Source organism: Bombina bombina, chromosome 3, assembly GCF_027579735.1.
Source record: "Bombina bombina isolate aBomBom1 chromosome 3, aBomBom1.pri, whole genome shotgun sequence".
Taxonomy (NCBI): Eukaryota; Metazoa; Chordata; class Amphibia; order Anura; family Bombinatoridae; genus Bombina; species Bombina bombina.
The window spans coordinates 581,165,998-581,187,864 of record NC_069501.1 but is presented as its reverse complement, the minus strand read 5'-3'; positions in this window follow the sequence as shown (position 1 = coordinate 581,187,864).

Below are 21,867 nucleotides of genomic sequence, written 5' to 3'. Positions count from 1 at the left end.
TATTTGGAGTCAGTGATTAAAGGGTCTAACGCTCACTTTACAGCCGCGACTTTTCCATACCGCAGATCCCCCTACGCCATTTGCGTAGCCTATCTTTTCAATGGGATCTTTCTAACGCTGGTATTTAGAGTCGTTTCTGCAGTGAGCGTTAGAGCTCTAACGACAAGATTCCAGCCGCCTGAAAAAAGCAGGAGTTAAGAGCTTTCTGGCTAACGCCGGTTTATAAAGCTCTTAACTACTGTACCCTAAAGTACACTAACACCCATAAACTACCTATGTACCCCTAAACCGAGGTCCCCCCACATCGCCGCCACTCGATTAAAATTTTTAACCCCTAATCTGCCGACCGCCACCTACGTTATACTTATGTACCCCTAATCTGCTGCCCCTAACCCCGCCGACCCCTATATTATATTTATTAACCCCTAACTTGCCCCCCACAACGTCGCCGCAAGCTACTTAAAATAATTAACCCCTAATCTTCCGACCGCAAAGCGCCGCCACCTACGTTATCCCTATGTACCCCTAATCTTCTGCCCCTAACATCGCCGACCCCTATGTTATATTTATTAACCCCTAATCTGCCCCCCACAACGTCGCCGACACCTACCTACACTTATTAACCCCTAATCTGCCGAGCGGACCTGAGCGCTACTATAATAAATGTATTAACCCCTAATCCGCCTCACTAACCCTATCATAAATAGTATTAACCCCTAATCTGCCCTCCCTAACATCGCCGACACCTACCTTCAATTATTAACCCCTAATCTGCCGACCGGAGCTCACCGCTATTCTAATAAATGTATTAACCCCTAAAGCTAAGTCTAACCCTAACACTAACACCCCCCTAAGTTAAATATAATTTTTATCTAACGAAATAAATTAACTCTTATTAAATAAATGATTCCTATTTAAAGCTAAATACTTACCTGTAAAATAAATCCTAATATAGCTACAATATAAATTACATTTATATTATAGCTATTTTAGGATTAATATTTATTTTACAGGTAACTTTGTATTTATTTTAACCAGGTACAATAGCTATTAAATAGTTAAGAACTATTTAATAGTTACCTAGTTAAAATAATTACAAATTTACCTGTAAAATAAATCCTAACCTAAGATATAATTAAACCTAACACTACCCTATCAATAAAATAATTAAATAAACTACCTACAATTACCTACAATTAACCTAACACTACACTATCAATAAATTAATTAAACACAATTGCTACAAATAAATACAATTAAATAAACTATCTAAAGTACAAAAAATAAAAAAGAACTAAGTTACAGAAAATAAAAAAATATTTACAAACATAAGAAAAATCTTACAACAATTTTAAACTAATTACACCTACTCTAAGCCCCCTAATAAAATAACAAAGACCCCCAAAATAAAAAATTCCCTACCCTATTCTAAAATACAAAAATTACAAGCTCTTTTACCTTACCAGCCCTGAACAGGGCCCTTTGCGGGGCATGCCCCAAGAATTTCAGCTCTTTTGCCTGTAAAAAAAAACATACAATACCCCCCCCCCCAACATTACAACCCACCACCCACATACCCCTAATCTAACCCAAACCCCCTTAAATAAACCTAACACTAATCCCCTGAAGATCTTCCTACCTTGTCTTCACCATCCAGGTATCACCGATCCGTCCTGGCTCCAAGATCTTCATCCAACCCAAGCGGGGGTTGGCGATCCATAATCCGGTGCTCCAAAGTCTTCCTCCTATCCGGCAAGAAGAGGACATCCGGACCGGCAAACATCTTCTCCAAGCGGCATCTTCTATGTTCTTCCATCCGATGACGACCGGCTCCATCTTGAAGACCTCCAGCGCGGATCCATCCTCTTCTTCCGACGACTAGACGACGAATGACGGTTCCTTTAAGGGACGTCATCCAAGATGGCGTCCCTCGAATTCCGATTGGCTGATAGGATTCTATCAGCCAATCGGAATTAAGGTAGGAATTTTCTGATTGGCTGATGGAATCAGCCAATCAGAATCAAGTTCAATCCGATTGGCTGATCCAATCAGCCAATCAGATTGAGCTCGCATTCTATTGGCTGTTCCGATCAGCCAATAGAATGCGAGCTCAATCTGATTGGCTGATTGGATCAGCCAATCGGATTGAACTTGATTCTGATTGGCTGATTCCATCAGCCAATCAGAAAATTCCTACCTTAATTCCGATTGGCTGATAGAATCCTATCAGCCAATCGGAATTCGAGGGACGCCATCTTGGATGACGTCCCTTAAAGGAACCGTCATTCGTCGTCTAGTCGTCGGAAGAAGAGGATGGATCCGCGCTGGAGGTCTTCAAGATGGAGCCGGTCGTCATCGGATGGAAGAACATAGAAGATGCCGCTTGGAGAAGATGTTTGCCGGTCCGGATGTCCTCTTCTTGCCGGATAGGAGGAAGACTTTGGAGCACCGGATTATGGATCGCCAACCCCCGCTTGGGTTGGATGAAGATCTTGGAGCCAGGACGGATCGGTGATACCTGGATGGTGAAGACAAGGTAGGAAGATCTTCAGGGGTTTTGTGTTTGGTTTATTTATGGGGGTTTGGGTTAGATTAGGGGTTTGTGGGTGGTGGGTTGTAATGTTGGGGGGGGGGGGTATTGTATGTTTTTTTTTACAGGCAAAAGAGCTGAAATTCTTGGGGCATGCCCCGCAAAGGGCCCTGTTCAGGGCTGGTAAGGTAAAAGAGCTTGTAATTTTTGTATTTTAGAATAGGGTAGGGAATTTTTTATTTTGGGGGTCTTTGTTATTTTATTAGGGGGCTTAGAGTAGGTGTAATTAGTTTAAAATTGTTGTAAGATTTTTCTTATGTTTGTAAATATTTTTTTATTTTCTGTAACTTAGTTCTTTTTTATTTTTTGTACTTTAGATAGTTTATTTAATTGTATTTATTTGTAGCAATTGTGTTTAATTAATTTATTGATAGTGTAGTGTTAGGTTAATTGTAGGTAATTGTAGGTAGTTTATTTAATTATTTTATTGATAGGGTAGTGTTAGGTTTAATTATATCTTAGGTTAGGATTTATTTTACAGGTAAATTTGTAATTATTTTAACTAGGTAACTATTAAATAGTTCTTAACTATTTAATAGCTATTGTACCTGGTTAAAATAAATACAAAGTTACCTGTAAAATAAATATTAATCCTAAAATAGCTATAATATAAATGTAATTTATATTGTAGCTATATTAGGATTTATTTTACAGGTAAGTATTTAGCTTTAAATAGGAATCATTTATTTAATAAGAGTTAATTTATTTCGTTAGATAAAAATTATATTTAACTTAGGGGGGTGTTAGTGTTAGGGTTAGACTTAGCTTTAGGGGTTAATACATTTATTAGAATAGCGGTGAGCTCCGGTCGGCAGATTAGGGGTTAATAATTGAAGGTAGGTGTCGGCGATGTTAGGGAGGGCAGATTAGGGGTTAATACTATTTATGATAGGGTTAGTGAGGCGGATTAGGGGTTAATAACTTTATTATAGTAGCGCTCAGGTCCGCTCGGCAGATTAGGGGTTAATAAGTGTAGGTAGGTGTCGGCGACGTTGTGGGGGGCAGATTAGGGGTTAATAAATATAACATAGGGGTCGGCGATGTTAGGGCAGCAGATTAGGGGTACATAGGGATAACGTAGGTGGCGGCGGTTTACGGAGCGGCAGATTAGGGGTTAAAAGTGTAATGCAGGGGTCAGCGATAGCGGGGGCGGCAGATTAGGGGTTAATAAGTGTAAGGCTAGGGGTGTTTAGACTCGGGGTACATGTTAGAGTGTTAGGTGCAGACGTAGGAAGTGTTTCCCCATAGGAAACAATGGGGCTGCGTTAGGAGCTGAACGCTGCTTTTTTGCAGGTGTTAGGTTTTTTTTCAGCTCAAACAGCCCCATTGTTTCCTATGGGAGAATCGTGCACGAGCACGTTTTTGAGGCCGGCCGCGTCCGTAAGCAACTCTGGTATCGAGAGTTGCATTTGCGCTAAATATGCTCTACGCTCCTTTTTTGGAGCCTAACGCAGCATTTGTTTGAACTCTCGATACCAGAGTTAAATTTATGGTGCGGCCAGAAAAAAACCCGCGGAGCGTTAACAGCCCTTTTACCGCCAAACTCCAAATCTAGCCGTAAGTTTGTATGCATTTAAGGATAATGTGTCATTTTACTACAGTGGGGTAAAAATGAAAATACATTGATGAGGACTGTTTTATGCAACATTAGTAATTCACTACCAGGATTGTAAGGAGGCTGGAACAGCTGAATGCCAGTAAAGCTGTGGGCTTCATCTGAAGGAGAGTGGTTCCTTATTTTTAGTTTGGGGCTACAGCAGTGTATTTAGTTTCTGGCATGTTTGTGTGATTGTTCATCAGTCTAGCTAGGGGTGCTTGCTCTCCCTCCAATTTCCCTATTGCCAGATTGGTGTATTCAGTAGAGAACATTCTAGCTGTTAGGTATGGGGATGAACCCCTTGGGCACTGGGTTCCTTGAAACTGAATAAGCTAGTTAATGGAGGGACGTTTTAAAGCAGTTTAATAGAACTATGTGCAGTTTGAGAACATTTATAGTGTTTGGGTAGTTCATGGGATTAAACCAACCACCCAGGATGATCACAAGATCAAGATGTTAACCATTTAGTTTTTTTCTTTTTTTTTTTTTTAATAAATGTGTGTTTAGCAATAGTACAGTATTTTAGGCTGAGGCTGTACGCTTGTAACCTTCTTTCACACACAACTTCATTAATTATTGAATTCATTATTTACTAATTCATTAGGAAAAAAATGATATAACATATTTACCGTTATACTTTTTTTTTATATGACATACAGTAGTAAAATAAATATTATTATAGAGGGGAACATGGGCATAAACCTTAGCGGTGTGCCCTACTTGCACTAAGCACACATTGCAATTGTTTCTAAATGACTACCAGGGGATTTACTGAAACTAGATGTAGGGTTTACTATGTAGGGGATGAGCAAATGGGGTCTAGGGTTAATACTACATAAAGCAGTGTAGATCTAATTTCCATACTAACCATTCCTACATAATTACAGTCTTGTTGTGAGAGCTATTTACCTATTAAAACTAATTATCTACCATAGATTTTATATAGTTTCCTATAACTGATTATTTGCAGCTATATGCTTTTATCTACTTATGATTTAGAGACATATAACATATTATCTGTGCTTATAAATCTACAAATTGCCAGAGTTATTACAGCTCAACAGAGAAAAAAGGGTGTTCTCAGATAAATAAGGTGACTGAAGTGTGTTTGCTTTGTGTTAATTACCTGTATTAGAAACTGTTACTGGGATTTGGCATAACATTAGTTCATATACAGTTGAAAATGTATCCACAGGGGTAGATCAACATATGTTTGTATAACATACATAATTCCCAGTGAGTGTATATTATTTAACAACTATATACATTTTTTGGTATTACATACAGTATTTCTGGTTGGAAGTACTTATATGTTTAATTTGTGGTTTAATAATTATACATTGATTAATATTTATGGATTACAGTAAATGTTAGCATTAAAAAATATGCTTTTGTTTTGTATATATATATATATATATATATATATATATATATATATATATATATATATATATATATATATATACAGTATATACACAATTCAGGATAAAGTGCACTCTCACTTTCTATACATCTCACGCGGATTAAATACCACTATTGAAAAGGACCAGTGAGTGCCTCATTTCCTTTTGTGTGTGTATGTATATATATATACCACCAAACTACCAAACAGCTCATCCACTCCCTGGTAATTTCCCGACTTGACTACTGTAACAACTTACTAACTGGCCTCCCTCTCTCCCGCCTCTCTCCCCTCCAATCCATCCTAAATGCATCTGCCAGGCTAATCCACCTCTCTCAACGCTCTGTTTCTGCTGCACCTCTCTGTGAGTCCCTTCACTGGCTCCCCATTCACAACAGAGTTAAATTCAAAATTCTCACCCTGACCTACAAAGCCCTCACCAATGCTGCCCCACCCTACCTGTCCTCACTCAGCAACAAATATACTCCTGCCCGTCCCCTAAGATCCAACAACGACCTTCTTCTTGCGTCCTCTACCATCACCTCCTCTCCTTCTAGACTACAGGACTTCTCTTGTGCGGCACCAACCCTCTGGAACGCACTTCCTCGAGATGTCAGACTTGCCCCTTACCTCTCCTCCTTTAAACGTTCCCTAAAGACCTTTCTGTTCAGGGAAGGTTATCACCCAACTTATCAACAAACTAACTTCACTTAACTAACAGTTGCCCTCTATCTCCTCACTAATATCATTCTCACCTCTGCAGTCCCCACCTCCTGTTTCCAATCCTCCTAACGGTCTAGATTGTAAGTTCACACGGGAATAGGGCCCTCAATTCCCCCTGTATTTGTCTGTAAAATGTTGTGTCTTATCATATTGTTTCTCCACTGTACTGTTATCCTTGTACCCATGGGCAGTGCTGTGGAATCTGTTGGCGCTTTATAAATAAAGAATAATAAAATATATATATATATATATATATATATATATATATATATATCAATAAAGGGTAAGTTCACTAGTAGGCTGGCACTTGTTATAAACAGTCCCAGGTAGGGATCTCACTCCGGTCCCTCAGAGCGTAACCATAAAGCAGCTGAGATAGTCACTATTTATGACAGTCCCATGGAATGCAGACCAGCATGGGCTTAAAAATCTTCCAAAGTATCAAAACCAGCTCTTTAAGGGCTCCACAGAAAGCCATACAGTGAAGCCATACATTGAACATTACACATTGTGCAGAAAAATCCTATGTTCTACACACCAGCGGTAGTGGAACTAGAAAGTGAGCAGCCTATGCTCTAACAGCATTTAGCTGTTTACACTTAGCGCTCTGCAGTGTGTCCGTGGTTGGTTCTCAGGGTTCCTGGCTTCCAAAGTGCAGTCTTCTGCTGCACACAGCGACATTCCGTTGAACAGGAGGTGTGTCCAGTCACAAGTTTGGCTGTAGCCTATGATATATCTGGATAGCTCTAAGCTCAGCTGCCACTGAGGACATACAGACTCTGTGTGAGATGTCGAGCTCCATTTGCCTCTAGAAGCCTGGGCCATCAAATAGTAAAAAGAAGAAGAAACGTCCCAGAAGCAAAGTAATAAATCCAAAAACTTTATTATAATCCACAAGGATAAAAAAAAAGCATGGGGTCCAGGATAAACTCAGTAAAACAGCACAGGTGTACTGTGAGCTGATATTTTTTGGCTAGTGTGCCGTAATTATAACTAAATCAGTACACCTGTGATACCTATTTTGAAAGCAAAGTAAGATACTGATTGGTCTTATGTTAAACCAATACCTGTGTGTTTAAACTATGAGTGAACGTAATTAACCCTTAATATACCATAAAGTACCTGTATGAAATATATTATACAAGCTTGATCTGTACAATAAATATATGAGAGTAAGCTCAATAGAGATAATAGGTGCCCAATGTGAAGTGAGAAAAGTATAATATAAAATACTTTAATATGCTTGGTCATAAATTGCCTGATCCAAATCTTGTATAAAACAGACCAGTGGTCTACAGATCCACCTATTAAATCAAATAATTGTACCAATGTATACATAATAATCAAGGTAAATGTTATATGTAATATGAGGTCAAGAATAAAGAGCTGAAAGGTATAAACCTCAAGTTCTCTTATAGAACAGAAAATATATATACTACAGCTTATTAGTTGATAAACATCTAGTCCTAAGGGCTGCTTTGTTCTAAAGGCGTTATACTATGTCATAGCATAGGCGATGTCCAAAAGCCGAAATATCAAAGTATCAAAATACATATCTGGACAGAGGGGTTCTTCATTTCAAACAATATATATATAAATACACATGTAATTGCACACACATATACAGAAACATAAGATTATCCAAACGTTAATATATTAGTGTGTAATGTGCAAAGAAAACATGTATTAATCATAAAGAAGCTATCTCATTTACTTTCCCAAAAGTAGGGAAGACCTACAGTCTACATGATGGTAGTGGGGCTCAGGTCAGAGGACGATCTTACACCATATTTATAATGGAATAGTTATTATTTCCAATAATTAATCAGATCGTACTCTGAGTTGAGTCCCCTAGGTACTCTGGTTTGTAATCTGAACACTCAGAACATTTCACTCTGCCCCAGAATTTTATCTCTATCCCCTCCCTTAGGAAGAAACTTGACCCATTCTATGGGCTGCCACCTGAATGTGTCATTACTTTTCTGGTGTACATTCTTTAAATGTTTAACCAAAGGCATCATAGCTTCTACTATTTTGATAGTGGATAGATGAATACGAATTCTGGTATTGACGTCATTCGTCGTAAGACCTATATATTGGAGATGACACTCAATACATGTAATCTGGTAGATGACATAAGAGGATGTACAATTCAGGCAAGATGAGATATTAAATTCCTCTCTAGTAACCTCAGATCGAAAAGTGTCTGAGAAGATGCAGATCTCACAAGGTCTGCACCTCGATTTGCCACACTTGTACATCCCCCTATGTCTGAGCCAATTGCCTTGGGTCACATCTGTCACTGAAGGGAGTTCTGATGGGGATAGAACATTTCCAATAGTCTCTCCCTCATTTCCTTGCATTGCTTTGTATACACAGTTTTCTCAGTACAGTTTCTTTTAACTCTGATGAGTTGCCCCTTTAGCAACTGCAAAGGGGACATGCTGCGGATGGCAGCTTTTTGCATGCAAGAGAGTGTTTTTCGTAATTGGCTTACGGTACAAATCTACACTGATACAGCCATTCTCCATAACTTTTTAGAGTAATATCCAAATAGTTGATGGATTTCTCTTGATTCTAAAAAGTAAATCTCAGACACACCATGTTACTATTGAGGTTTTGTAAAAGATCCTCCACATGTGTCAAGGTCCTCTGCCAGATGAACAACAGGTCATCAATATAGCACCTATACAGCGCTATATTGTCTTTGAGGGTATTTCCATCTCCATAGATGTGGGACAGCTCCCACCAACCCATGAATAGGTTGGCATAGGAGGGGGCAAATTTAGCCCTCATAGCCGTCCCACACCTCTGGAGATAGAACCTATCCTCAAATCTGAAATAATTGTGAGTTAACAGGAACCTTGTGAATCTCAACACATAACTCACAAACTCACTTCATTCCCTCCTTGTGGGGAATTGATGAGTAGAGAGTCACGACGTCCACTGTCAACCAGGAGAAGTTAGTCACATCCCAAACCATATTCTCCTTCAGACAGATCACATCCTTAGTATCCCTAACATAGCTATGAAGAGAGACCACAAAGGGATGGAGAATGGCATCCAGCCATTACAAAAGGTGTTCAGAGTGAGAGCCTATCCAACTAACTATGGGTCATCCTTGAACATTTATGATAGACTTGTGTACCTTTGGAATATGGTGGAAGATGAGCACCACAGGATGTTCAATCAACAAAAAATCATATGTTGCTCTGTCAAAATGCCCATCCTCCAACCCATTGTCCAATAGTGACCTAAGTTCTCTCAAATATAGCTTAATGGGATCAGTGTCCAAACATATGTAATTTTTAGTGTCCCCCAACTGTTGATGGGCTTCCCCAAAGTATTCTGACCTATCCATGACGACCACCAAGCCTCCCTTATCAGCCGAGCATATGACTATTTCCTTCATATCCTGAAGCTCTTTCAAAGCTTGCTTCTTTTTTTCTGGACATATTCTGTTTTCTGGACATTTTCTGTGACCTGAGCCCCACTACCATCATACAGACTGTAGGTCTTACCTACTATTGGGAAAGTAAATGAGATACCTTCTTTATGATTAATATATGTTTTCTTTGCACATTACACACTAATATATTAACGTTTGGATAATGTTTCTGTATATGTGTGTGCAATTACATGTCTATTTATATATATATATTGTTTAAAATGAAGAACCCCTCTGTCCAGATATGTATTTTGATACTTTGATATTTCGGCTTTTGGACATCGCCTATGCTATGACATAGTATAACTCCTTTAGAACATAGCAGCCCTTAGGACTAGATGTTTATCAACTAATAAGCTGTAGTATATATATTTTCTGTTCTATAAGAGAACTTGAGGTTTATACCTTTCACCTTTTTATTCTTGATCTCATATTACATATTACATATACCTTGATTATTATGTATACATTGGTACGATTATTTGATTTAATAGGTGGATCTGTAGACCACTGGTCTGTTTTATACAAGATTTGGATCAGGAAATTTATGACCAAGCATATTAAAGTATTTAATATTATACTTTTCCCACTTCACATTGAGCACCTATTATCTTTATTGAGCTTACTCTCAAATATTTATTGTAGAGATCAAGCATGTATAAAATATTTCACATAGCTGCTATATGGTATATTAAGGGTTAATTACGTTCATTTATATTTTAGAAACACAGGTATTGGTTTAACATAAGACCAATCAGTATCTTACTTTTCTTTTAAATAGTTATTACAGGTGTACTGATTTAGCTATGATTACGGCACACTAGCCGAAACATGTCAGCTTACAGTACACCTGTGTTGTTTAACTGAGTGTATCCTGGACCCTATGTTGTTTTTTTTTTTATCCTTGTGGATTCTAATAAAGCTTTTGGATTTTTTACTATATATATATATATATATATATATATATATATATATATATATATATATATAGATAGTATGTGTGTGTGTGTGTGTGTGTGTACAAAGGGGCTTGGCTACCACTTGTTGAATAGGAAGATTTAATATAATTTCTGTTGAAGCATCAGGATATAGTTTATATTCCTCTATGAGTATCAAATTCTCAGTATAAGGGTTTACAGCATATAATGTGCACAATGATGCTCTATGTATCTTATCTAAACCTAAACTTTATGTGGAATAGCAGAATGTTGCATTGTCATCTGAATGTGCTTTAGAAAACATAATTATTTCTACACAGTTGCACTGTGTATTCACATGTAAATTTTATAATTAGCAGTGCAATATTTTTACAATGGTTTCAAACTCTTTATTCTAGGAACCTAACAAAACCAAGTGTAATACTGTTATTATATTAGCAGAAGTATTTATTTGCTTTCACTTGTTGGCCTTAAGGAAAAAATGATTGTTAAAGAATATAAAATATTTATAGTATGTGCTTATGAACTGTAATAACTTGCTGATTAGAAAATAATGAATGGAAGAATCAGATCACAATATGAGTGCATTCAGAGCTACAAGCAATACATATAATTTTTGGACTTAATAGGGACATATGCAGCAATAACCCTTATTGCACTAGCCCAGGGCCGTCTTTAACACAGGGCAAAAGGGGCAATTTTTTTTTTTTTTTATGGTTCATACCAGACTGTTGATGTGACATGGGGAACACACACATTCAGTCCTAATACTGTCACAGTCAAAAGTACTCTGCTTATATATTATTATTTTTTTTTTTAAAAACTGTGCCAGACCGTGCCGGTGTCATGTGACATGCCAAGCTAGTGCCATGTGCTGTTTTAGATGTGCACTGCTGAATGCAAAGCCCTAACTCGGCATCCAGCCATTCCCACTGCACCAGAAAAGGTCCTACTGGGGTTACCACTGTTACCAGGTCACTGCTCTGGTGGTGGGGATTTTTTCTGGGTAGGACTGACTGTAGGCGCATGCAGCAGAAAGCTGGAGCGGCAGGCACGTGAGGATTTAAACATCTGTGCAGCTGCACACACTGCTCTCTTCAGTCTTGAGGCTGTGTGACTCATCTCACACTGTATCCATGCAGCCTTGGGCAGACAGCATCCAGTCCGCTGGTCCCCTTAGCCCTGCTCTTTCTGCTGTGGCCCTAAGATCAACTAACTGAAGTTTGTTAGGGGAACAGTGCTTTGTAGCAAGGTGTCAGTGGGAAGAATAAGTTATTGCACACACGCCCCTCCCAATGCAGCATTGTCTAGTGCAGGGTGAGAGGGAACTTGTTCCTAGCAAATAAGTGACATGTGCTGCTGTGGCTGATGTATAGTGTCATGCTGATACTTCACACATTAATGTAAGGTTTATTTTTATAGTTTTTGTTTTCTCTGTCGCAGATTTTACAGTTTCCCATAGTAGCTCTGCTGTTCCAGTCAGTAAACTTATATTTGTCTGCACCTCCATGCTTCCTCCTCAGTCTTTACCTTGCTTTGCTCCTGTTGGCTGCCCTAAATCTCTTTAACCAGCTAACCTCACACCAGAATCACATTCAAAAGAATATTAAATTAATCCACAGTGGAGGAATTAATATATTTATTTACTTATTAGTACTGCTTAGGTCCAGTTTCAAATATTGCAATTTAATTATTTTATTTTTTGCCCAGGGTCCAGGGTCCAGTGCACTAGCCCAATCACTACCAATATCAACCCTAACATAAACCTATTCCCTCTGTCATCTGCTTCAATAGGTTACCCAAATTACCAACACAATCATATTTTGCAAGTTCCAGAAACCTGAGGAAGATGCATGGTATTAAAATTCATCACATGGTAGATATTTAGATAGATAGAAAAAGATAGACAGATAGATAGATAGATAGATAGATAGATAGATAGATAGATAGATAAATAGATGAATAGATTATACATACACACACACACACACACACACACACATATATATATATATATATATATATATATATATATATATATATATATATATATATACAGGGAGTGCAGAATTATTAGGCAAATTAGTATTTTGACCACATCATCCTCTTTATGCATGTTGTCTTACTCCAAGCTGTATAGGCTCGAAAGCCTACTACCAATAAAGCATATTAGGTGATGTGCATCTCTGTAATGAGAAGGGGTGTGGTCAAATGACATCAACACCCTATATCAGGTGTGCATAATTATTAGGCAACTTCCTTTCCTTTGGCAAAATGGGTCAAAAGAAGGACTTGACAGGCTCAGAAAGTCAAAAATAGTGAGATATCTTGCAGAGGGATGCAGCACTCTTAAAATTGCAAAGCTTCTGAAGCGTGATCATCGAACAATCAAGCGTTTCATTCAAAATAGTCAACAGGGTCGCAAGAAGCGTGTGGAAAAACCAAGGCGCAAAATAACTGCCCATGAACTGAGAAAAGTCAAGCGTGCAGCTGCCAAGATGCCACTTGCCACCAGTTTGGCCATATTTCAGAGCTGCAACATCACTGGAGCGCCCAAAAGCACAAGGTGTGCAATACTCAGAGACATGGCCAAGGTAAGAAAGGCTGAAAGACGACCACCACTGAACAAGACACACAAGCTGAAACGTCAAGACTGGGCCAAGAAATATCTCAAGACTGATTTTTCTAAGGTTTTATGGACTGATGAAATGAGAGTGAGTCTTGATGGGCCAGATGGATGGGCCCGTGGCTGGATTGGTAAAGGGCAGAGAGCTCCAGTCTGACTCAGACGCCAGCAAGGTGGAGGTGGAGTACTGGTTTGGGCTGGTATCATCAAAGATGAGCTTGTGGGGCCTTTTCGGGTTGAGGATGGAGTCAAGTTCAACACCCAGTCCTACTGCCAGTTTCTGGAAGGCAACTTCTTCAAACAGTGGTACAGGAAGAAGTCTGCATCCTTCAAGAAAAACATGATTTTCATGCAGGACAATGCTCCATCACACGCGTCCAAGTACTCCACAGTGTGGCTGGCAAGAAAGGGTATAAAAGAAGAAAATCTAATGACATGGCCTCCTTGTTCACCTGATCTGAACCCCATTGAGAACCTGTGGTTCATCATCAAATGTGAGATTTACAAGGAGGGAAAACAGTACACCTCTCTGAACAGTGTCTGGGAGGCTGTGGTTGCTGCTGCACGCAATGTTGATGGTGAACAGATCAAAACACTGACAGAATCCATGGATGGCAGGCTTTTGAGTGTCCTTGCAAAGAAAGGTGGCTATATTGGTCACTGATTTGTTTTTGTTTTGTTTTTGAATGTCAGAAATGTATATTTGTGAATGTTGAGATGTTATATTGGTTTCACTGGTAAAAATAAATAATTGAAATGGGTATATATTTGTTTTTTGTTAAGTTGCCTAATAATTATGCACAGTAATAGTCACCTGCACACACAGATATCCCCCTAAAATATCTATAACTAAAAACAAACTAAAAACTACTTCCAAAACTATTCAGCTTTGATATTAATGAGTTTTTTGGGTTCATTGAGAACATGGTTGTTGTTCAATAATAAAATTAATCCTCAAAAATACAACTTGCCTAATAATTCTGCACTCCCTGTATGGGTACAAAGATTTTACAGCGCCTGTATATCCACTATGTCAGAAACTTTTAAAAAAAATGTAAATAAGAAATATTAGGCTGGACAGTTCATGGCTTAATGGAAAGGAGTATCAGCAATTTAATACCCCTGAAGAAGTTTGCACGAATGCAAAGGAAACGCGTTGGGTAACTAATAAGGGACAGCCGGTGAATCTGCTGAAGTGACCAAAGCCAGCTGAAGTCGGAATCCCGGTTTTATGAAACCGCCAGCGGTAAACAACAGAAAGTGCTGCTGAAAGAAAGCAAACAGCTACAGCAGTGAAACATACAGTAAAGGGATCCAAGACATCCAGGCTAAGACAAACCTAAAGGACTAACGGACTACGGCTGTCATTTATATGAAGGGCTTGTTTTACACTGCTATCTTTTACCTTCTCTTTGCCGGGACCAGGAGATCCGGACCACACACTGAGCAGCCTGAACCAAAACAAAGCTAAGGACAGAGGAAAGACTTCTTGTGAACTTTTATTATCAAGTACCAGTTTTTTACAACATTCATTCAGTGGAAATTATACTTCTTTGTATATGCACTCCGGATACCTTTGATGGTGTTGCGCATATGACCACGCCTCTAACAGCTTCAGGCCTATCAACGCATACGACTTGTGATGTGTGCAGGGTGTAGAGCCACTCGGAAGACAAAGATGGCTACTTGGTCTCAATAGGGGTTTATACCGAGACAGAGAAGCACTCCAAGAGGCTCACCACATATCTACACAGGAAGCTCAAGGGATACCTTTACCATCAGAAGCACATCCCTACATACTCCAGGAGGTTAACGAAACTGGAATAGCCATCTTAAACCGGATGCAAGGAGGAGATCCAACCATCTATACATACCCCCAGTGCGGCATACTTACCTCATTAGATTGGGGTAATATCTGGTAAGGGTATTGAATACCACCTATTACTTTATAACAGCTGAAGTTTTGGAGATTCACCACTGATTGAATACACCCTAAAGACTTACATGAACTGTCCAGCCTAATATTTCTTATTTACATTTTTTTATATAGTTTCTGACATAGTGGATATACAGGCGCTGTAAACTCTTTGTACCCATATTTACTCTTACTGACTGGGGTTACTCATCTCATCCAGTATTAGTCTTATATAGCTGCCTTCATTATCCTATTCCTTTCTGACTAGCGCCTAGAAAAGAGTATCGCTTGTGTCTACTCACAGTACTGAGTGGCCGCATTCTACTTGCACCTCTATATATATATATATATATATATATATATATATATATATATATATATATATATATATATATATATATATATATATATAAATTGGGTGATATATAAATGAAAGCAGTTTTTCTCATTGAGCTGTCCCTTTTTGTTATCATATTTAAATATTTATATATTACCCTCAATTTCAAAGTGCTAAGCACTGTCCCTTTAACTATAGTTGCTCACCTGATCCTTCCAATGCACTTAACTTTAAAACCATTTCACACCTTTTGCCTTTATCTGCAATCCTATTGTTTATGATCCTCCTAATCACCAATAACCCTAAATACCATTTGGAACAAGCCCATAATGTTTCTCCTCTGTGGCAAGACTTTTTAAGTGTTCTGATTGGTAAATCATGTCAACCAGTCAGGAATGAGAATGGAAATGCTAACTGTGAAAATTGAGCTCTTTCAATTAAAAGAGTGAGTGGACTCAATTTTTACAGATAAAAGGGTTTGTTGTTGGGGAGTTATTGATGATTGAAGTGGGAATCATGTGGGGGGATTGTGATGAGGAAACTTATTTTCACTAGAGGAAACAGTCCATTAGTTAGGAATAATCGCTGTGAGGGAGGTAGTACTCTACATAATAAACTATAAAACTATAGAAAAATACTTTGCATATACTCCTTTAATAGAAAAAAAAGTGTATTCAAAACATTACAAAGTGAAATAGAGAAGCACTAAGAAAGCAACGTCTAACGTGTTTCAGCTAAGGCCCATATAATTAATCAGAGACTAAACTTGAGACACTTTTGCACAAAATTGTTAAATTTAAAAGACGATGGCCTAGATTACAAGTTGAGTACAATAAATGCAAGCAGTAAAATGTGTTAACATTGCTAGAACACAAGTTCAGGTCAATTTTATCACTCATGTAATAGTCTAGTGCACGTTAGCATTTGCATGTCAGATAGCACAACTGCATTATCTCCCTCATGTAATAGACTTCTATGGGCGTGTGCAGTAGAATTCCTGTTATATAACACTCAAACTAATGGAGTGCAAAATACCAGCTCAAGTATAGTTCTACTTCTAGTACTGTACTATATTATTTCAATGAAACAAGCATAAAACACCTCACTCATGCAAACAAACACAAATGTATATACATACACACACATATATATATATATATATATATATATATATATATATATATATATATATATATACACACATATATATACACACATATACATACACACACATATATATATATATATATATATATATATATATATATACACACATATACATACACACATATATATACACACATATACATACACACATATATATATACACACATATGGCATCAAATAATGGAAATCCAGCGAACCATCTTGAAAGCATAAACTTCTTTATTGGGCATCAGGTACAAAACAATAAATCTACATAAAAAAGATAAAAATAGCAAGTGCCATCAGATCAAGCCGTAGCCGGTCTTACGCGTTTCGGCTAGAAATGCCTTAATCATAGACCATGCAGCTACATCCGGCGTTAACCCTTATATAGTCACAAAGAAATTAGTAATCAAGGATTAACAGCTGTTTATGGACATTGTGTGCTATTCAGACATGACAAAATATATACATATATACAGACTGAAAGATACTATTCTAGTAACACTGGGGGATTAAATAATCATAATAAACCACTAGCTAAGGTAAAAAGTTCCATCTAGAATACGGACACTTCATAATTTAAATACAGGTTTAAATAAGTTAAGAAACATTAGTAACTGCTTATGCCTATAATTAGGATCCAGGGCGATAAACCTACTTATCCCTAGAATAGCACTGCTAACAGTACTTCGTAGCACATAAAAGGAAGGAAAGCCTTATTATATATTAGTTACCTCCTAGAATAAATTTAATTCTCCACTGCTAGTAATAGGCTTGCTAGCTTTATGTATAGTGTGGTCCCCAGTGCTAACATATTAAAGTACATATATGTTTGTATACTAAACTGGTTATAAACCGTAAAAAAGTGACCTAATGAACTAAATGCCTTCGCTATATGGAATGGTGTTAGCCAAGTTAGCCTCTATTAGTTGAATAATAAATGTTTTATACAACCTATCCACCAAGTATGGCACTGTTTAGTGCACTTGGTTAGAAACAGAGAAAGAGAAGGAAAGAGAGAGAGAAAAAGAAAGAGAAAAAGACAAAGAGAAGGGAGAAAAAAAGAAAAGAGAAAAGAATACTATGGTACTTTAGAACTGCCAATGATTAATTATATCCCCTGTGGCATTAAATCCTTGTGGACGTCTTGTCCACAGGGTAAAAATCCAAAATGCCTCCCTGTGTAATAGTTTAGCAGTTCTATCTCCCCCTCGTGGAGTATTTCTGATGAATTCAATAACTTGCCATCTAAAAGTTTTGACCACTTTATGATGTACTGTTATGAAGTGATGGACCAGATCAGAGACATCTATATCTTTTTCGATATTGTTCAGGTGTTCTCTGATCCGGGAACCTCACCTCACGGGTCGTACACCCCACATATTGTTTGTTACACTCAGTGCACTCTGCTACATATATAACATATGTGGTTCTACAGTTTGTGCAATTAGAGAGAAGAAACACCCTTTGTGTGACCCTGGACTGAAAATGATTGGTCACATATGTGTGGATACAAGCAATACAGGCCGTGAAATGGCATTTAAAATGACCTTTAACTGAAAGCCAGCTACTCCCACTCGTTTGTGGTTTCTTAAGCACGCTGGGGGCTAAGATGTTACCAATGGTTCAACCTCTTTTAGGAACAAAATTGCAGCCCTCCTCCACAATGTTTTTGAGACTCTGATCACCCATAAGCACTGCAAAGTGTTTCTCTATAATACCACAAATTTCACTGAATTGTGGGCTGAAGGTAGTAGTGAAAGTGGGTCTGTTTAAATTAAAAGACTCATTCTGACTTATACCCTTCTTTAGGAGCATGCTGGACCGCTCCATTCTGTTAACCTCTACATATGCCCGCTTTACAGTTTTAGGGTGATAGCCTCTTTCCAACAGTTGTGCCTTAAGGGTAATAGCTTCCTTTTGGAAGTCAGAGTCACGGGAGCAATTCCTCTTTAATCTAATCATTTGCCCTTTTGCCACTCCGAACCCAGTATGTCTCGGATGACTGGATTTGGCGTGCAAAATGGTATTCGATGTGATGGGCTTCCTATATAAAGTTGTTATTATCTTCTGGTTGATGATATCACCAGTAAGAATAACGTCCAAATAAGGAACTGACAATTTCTCCCAAGTAAATGTAAATTGCAAGTTCACTGTGTTCTTATTTAAATACTCGTGAAATTGCACTGCTTCTTCCTTAGACCCAGTCCACACGAAAAGCAAGTCGTCTATATACCGCTTGTAAGACTTAATCTTGCTTCTCTGTGTGTTCAATTCTCCAAAGATGTGGGACCTCTCCCACCAGCCCATGAATAAGTTTGCATAGGCTGGGGCAAATTTAGCACCCATCGCGGTCCCACGCCTCTGGAGAAAGAAATGATCTTCAAATTTGAAATAATTATGACTCAAGAGAAATTGAAGTACTCTCAATATGTAAGCCTTCAAGTTCTCATCATAATTACTGTACCTGTCTAGTGAAAACCTAATAGATTCTAGACCAAATTCGTGAGGTATACACGAATAGAGGCCCACCACATCCACCGTAATCCATGAACAGTTAGAGTCCCAATTGACTCGATCAAGGCTGTTCAACAGATGGGTGGTATCTCTCAGGTAGGAGGGCAACTGCATCACCAGAGGCTACAGGAGGGACTCAACCCAGGAAGAAATCCTCTCGAATAAGGACCCAATGCCTGAAACAATAGGCCTCCCTCTCACCTCCTACAAGGTTTTGTGCACCTTGGGGAGGTGATGAAAAATAGGGATGGATGGTGTCTTAACGTTTAGATATTCGTAGGTGTCCTGGTCAATGAGGCCCTCCTGCAAACCATCATCTAAAAGATCTAGTAATTGTAATTTAAAGGTTGGAGTAGGATCTCTAGAGAGTATTTGGTATACCGCTGTATCTAGAATTTGGCGCTCCGCTTCCTGAATATATTTCACTCTGTCAAGCACCACAATGCTGCCCCCCTTATCCGCCTGTCTAATAACTATTCCATCTTTCTCTTTAAGAGAATCCAATGCTTGTTTCTGTTGATGGTTCAGATTTGGGGGGGCAGCCTTGTGGTACCTTGACAATAGTATTAGATCATCCTCTACCAACTTGTGGAAGGACTCTAGGAAAGGACCTCTTTCTTTGGTAGGGTAAAAAACTGAACGTGGTTTATAACCAATGTGTTCAGTTTTTACAAAAAAATTATGGTCACCCGACTCAAAGAAAAGATCTTGCAGAAGCTGGAAATCACATGCTTCCATAAAATCAATTGTATCTATTATGGGAGGTATGTCTGTGTATGTCTCTAGTGTGTTTAGAGAAGGGACCTGATTTTCCCCAGTGTTCCCCCTGTTGGAGAAAAACTTCTTTAGTGTGAGATCTCTTACCAGACGATTAGCATCCGTTATCGTCTCAAACAAATCAAAGGGAACACTGGGGACAAATCCTAACCCCATACCTAGGAGGGAAATTTCATCCTCACTAAGTACGGTGTCAGACAAATTAACAATTTTTATATTTTGTATTTGTTGTACCGGCCCCTTCCTCTCCTGCCTTTTTGGGCTCTTCCTACGCCTCTTCCTCTTCCCCCTCCTCCCTCTGTTTCCATCCCCACCTGTCCTAAAGGGTATTGGCTGGTGTTATGTGGTTTTAGACATGACTTAACAGGTGCTCTAAGTGCAGAAAAATCACTATCTTGGTTATTGAGAAATTCCCTACATCTCACTGAGGTTTCTGCTTGTGATGTGTCTCTCTGGCTATTCCTGGTAATAATAGGTTCAAACCTGGGTTGAGCCTGATCTATTACTGTTTTTTGTGCCTTAGTCTTGTGTTTAACTATTTCTCTGACTTCTTCCCCTTCTGACTGGTCACTTGAGCCACTTTTAGCTAGGTGGGAATTAGATTCTTGGTCACTAGCATCTGAGTCAGAGAAGGTAACTCTCTTATCTAAGTTTTGATCCTTAGTTTTATTCATGTAATTAGACCCTTTCTTCTTAGGTACTTTTTTTTTTGTTGAGATGTGCCAATCATAAACTCTATTATTTATATAATCGTCATTATCACGATTAAATTTTCTGAGCTTAAAATTATCTAGTTCTGTTCTAAACAAATCAACACTCTCCTTCAACATTTTATCCAAATCATCATAATTCGGGTGCTCAATATATTCATTGAGTTGTAACTGTGTGGCCTCTAATTCCTCTCTAACTTTAGTTAGCTGTTTATCCTTAATTCTAATGATGATACCCATCAAGACTTTTGAGCACTCAGTAAGTGCTCCATTCCATTCATTCACTATTTCAAAATCATCCACTTGGAAAGTGGGAAATTTATTTAATCTGAGTCCCCTGGGTATCAGTTCAAGCAATAAGTATTTCTCAAGTGATCTCTTGTCCCACCAGATACGATATTCCTTTTTGAGGACTTTCTCCATCTGTAAAAAAATGTCACTGATGTCAAGAGTCTCATGTTGTCTAATAAAAGTATCTTCCAGTGTAAGTCTACATTTGTCAATGTCCAATAATGATTGTTGTGAAAAAAACTCATTATGTAGATATGTATGTACCCGGGTCTAAGAGATACAAGCTCAATCTCATAAACCTTTTAATACCTATGAGGTGCGTTAAAGTTCTCCGGGAAATTAGGCTGATCCCTCGCAGGGAAAAAAACACAATTTAGAATCAAACTTAAGAAAAGAACAATCCACTGCTCGAGGGCTCCAAGCCACAGTATCCCCCATCACAGAAATCAGTTGGGACCTTTTATCGGGCACTCATGCAACACCAGCACCACATTTTAAACATGTACTGTCAAACACTCAGGCTGTGAGGACCAATTCAGCATAACGGGTAATATATATCAAAGCAGCTGTAAACACAGCGTCCTCACCTACACTGCTTGTGATGCCTCTGGCCTGCCTTCGTTCGCCCAGTTACCGACCGGAAAAAACACTGTCTCCTCAGGGACGCCACCCTCCGCGGCTCCGATCTCTGATCAGCTGTATCCCTCTCTTCTCAGAGACGCCACCATGCGCGGCTCCAATCTCTGTTCGTGGTGCGTGGTGTGCCTCCAACCCGTGTCCGCTTGTGATGACGTCAGACGCTATGCGTATTCACTGACTGCGCACCTCCAAGAATGGCTCCAGCCGG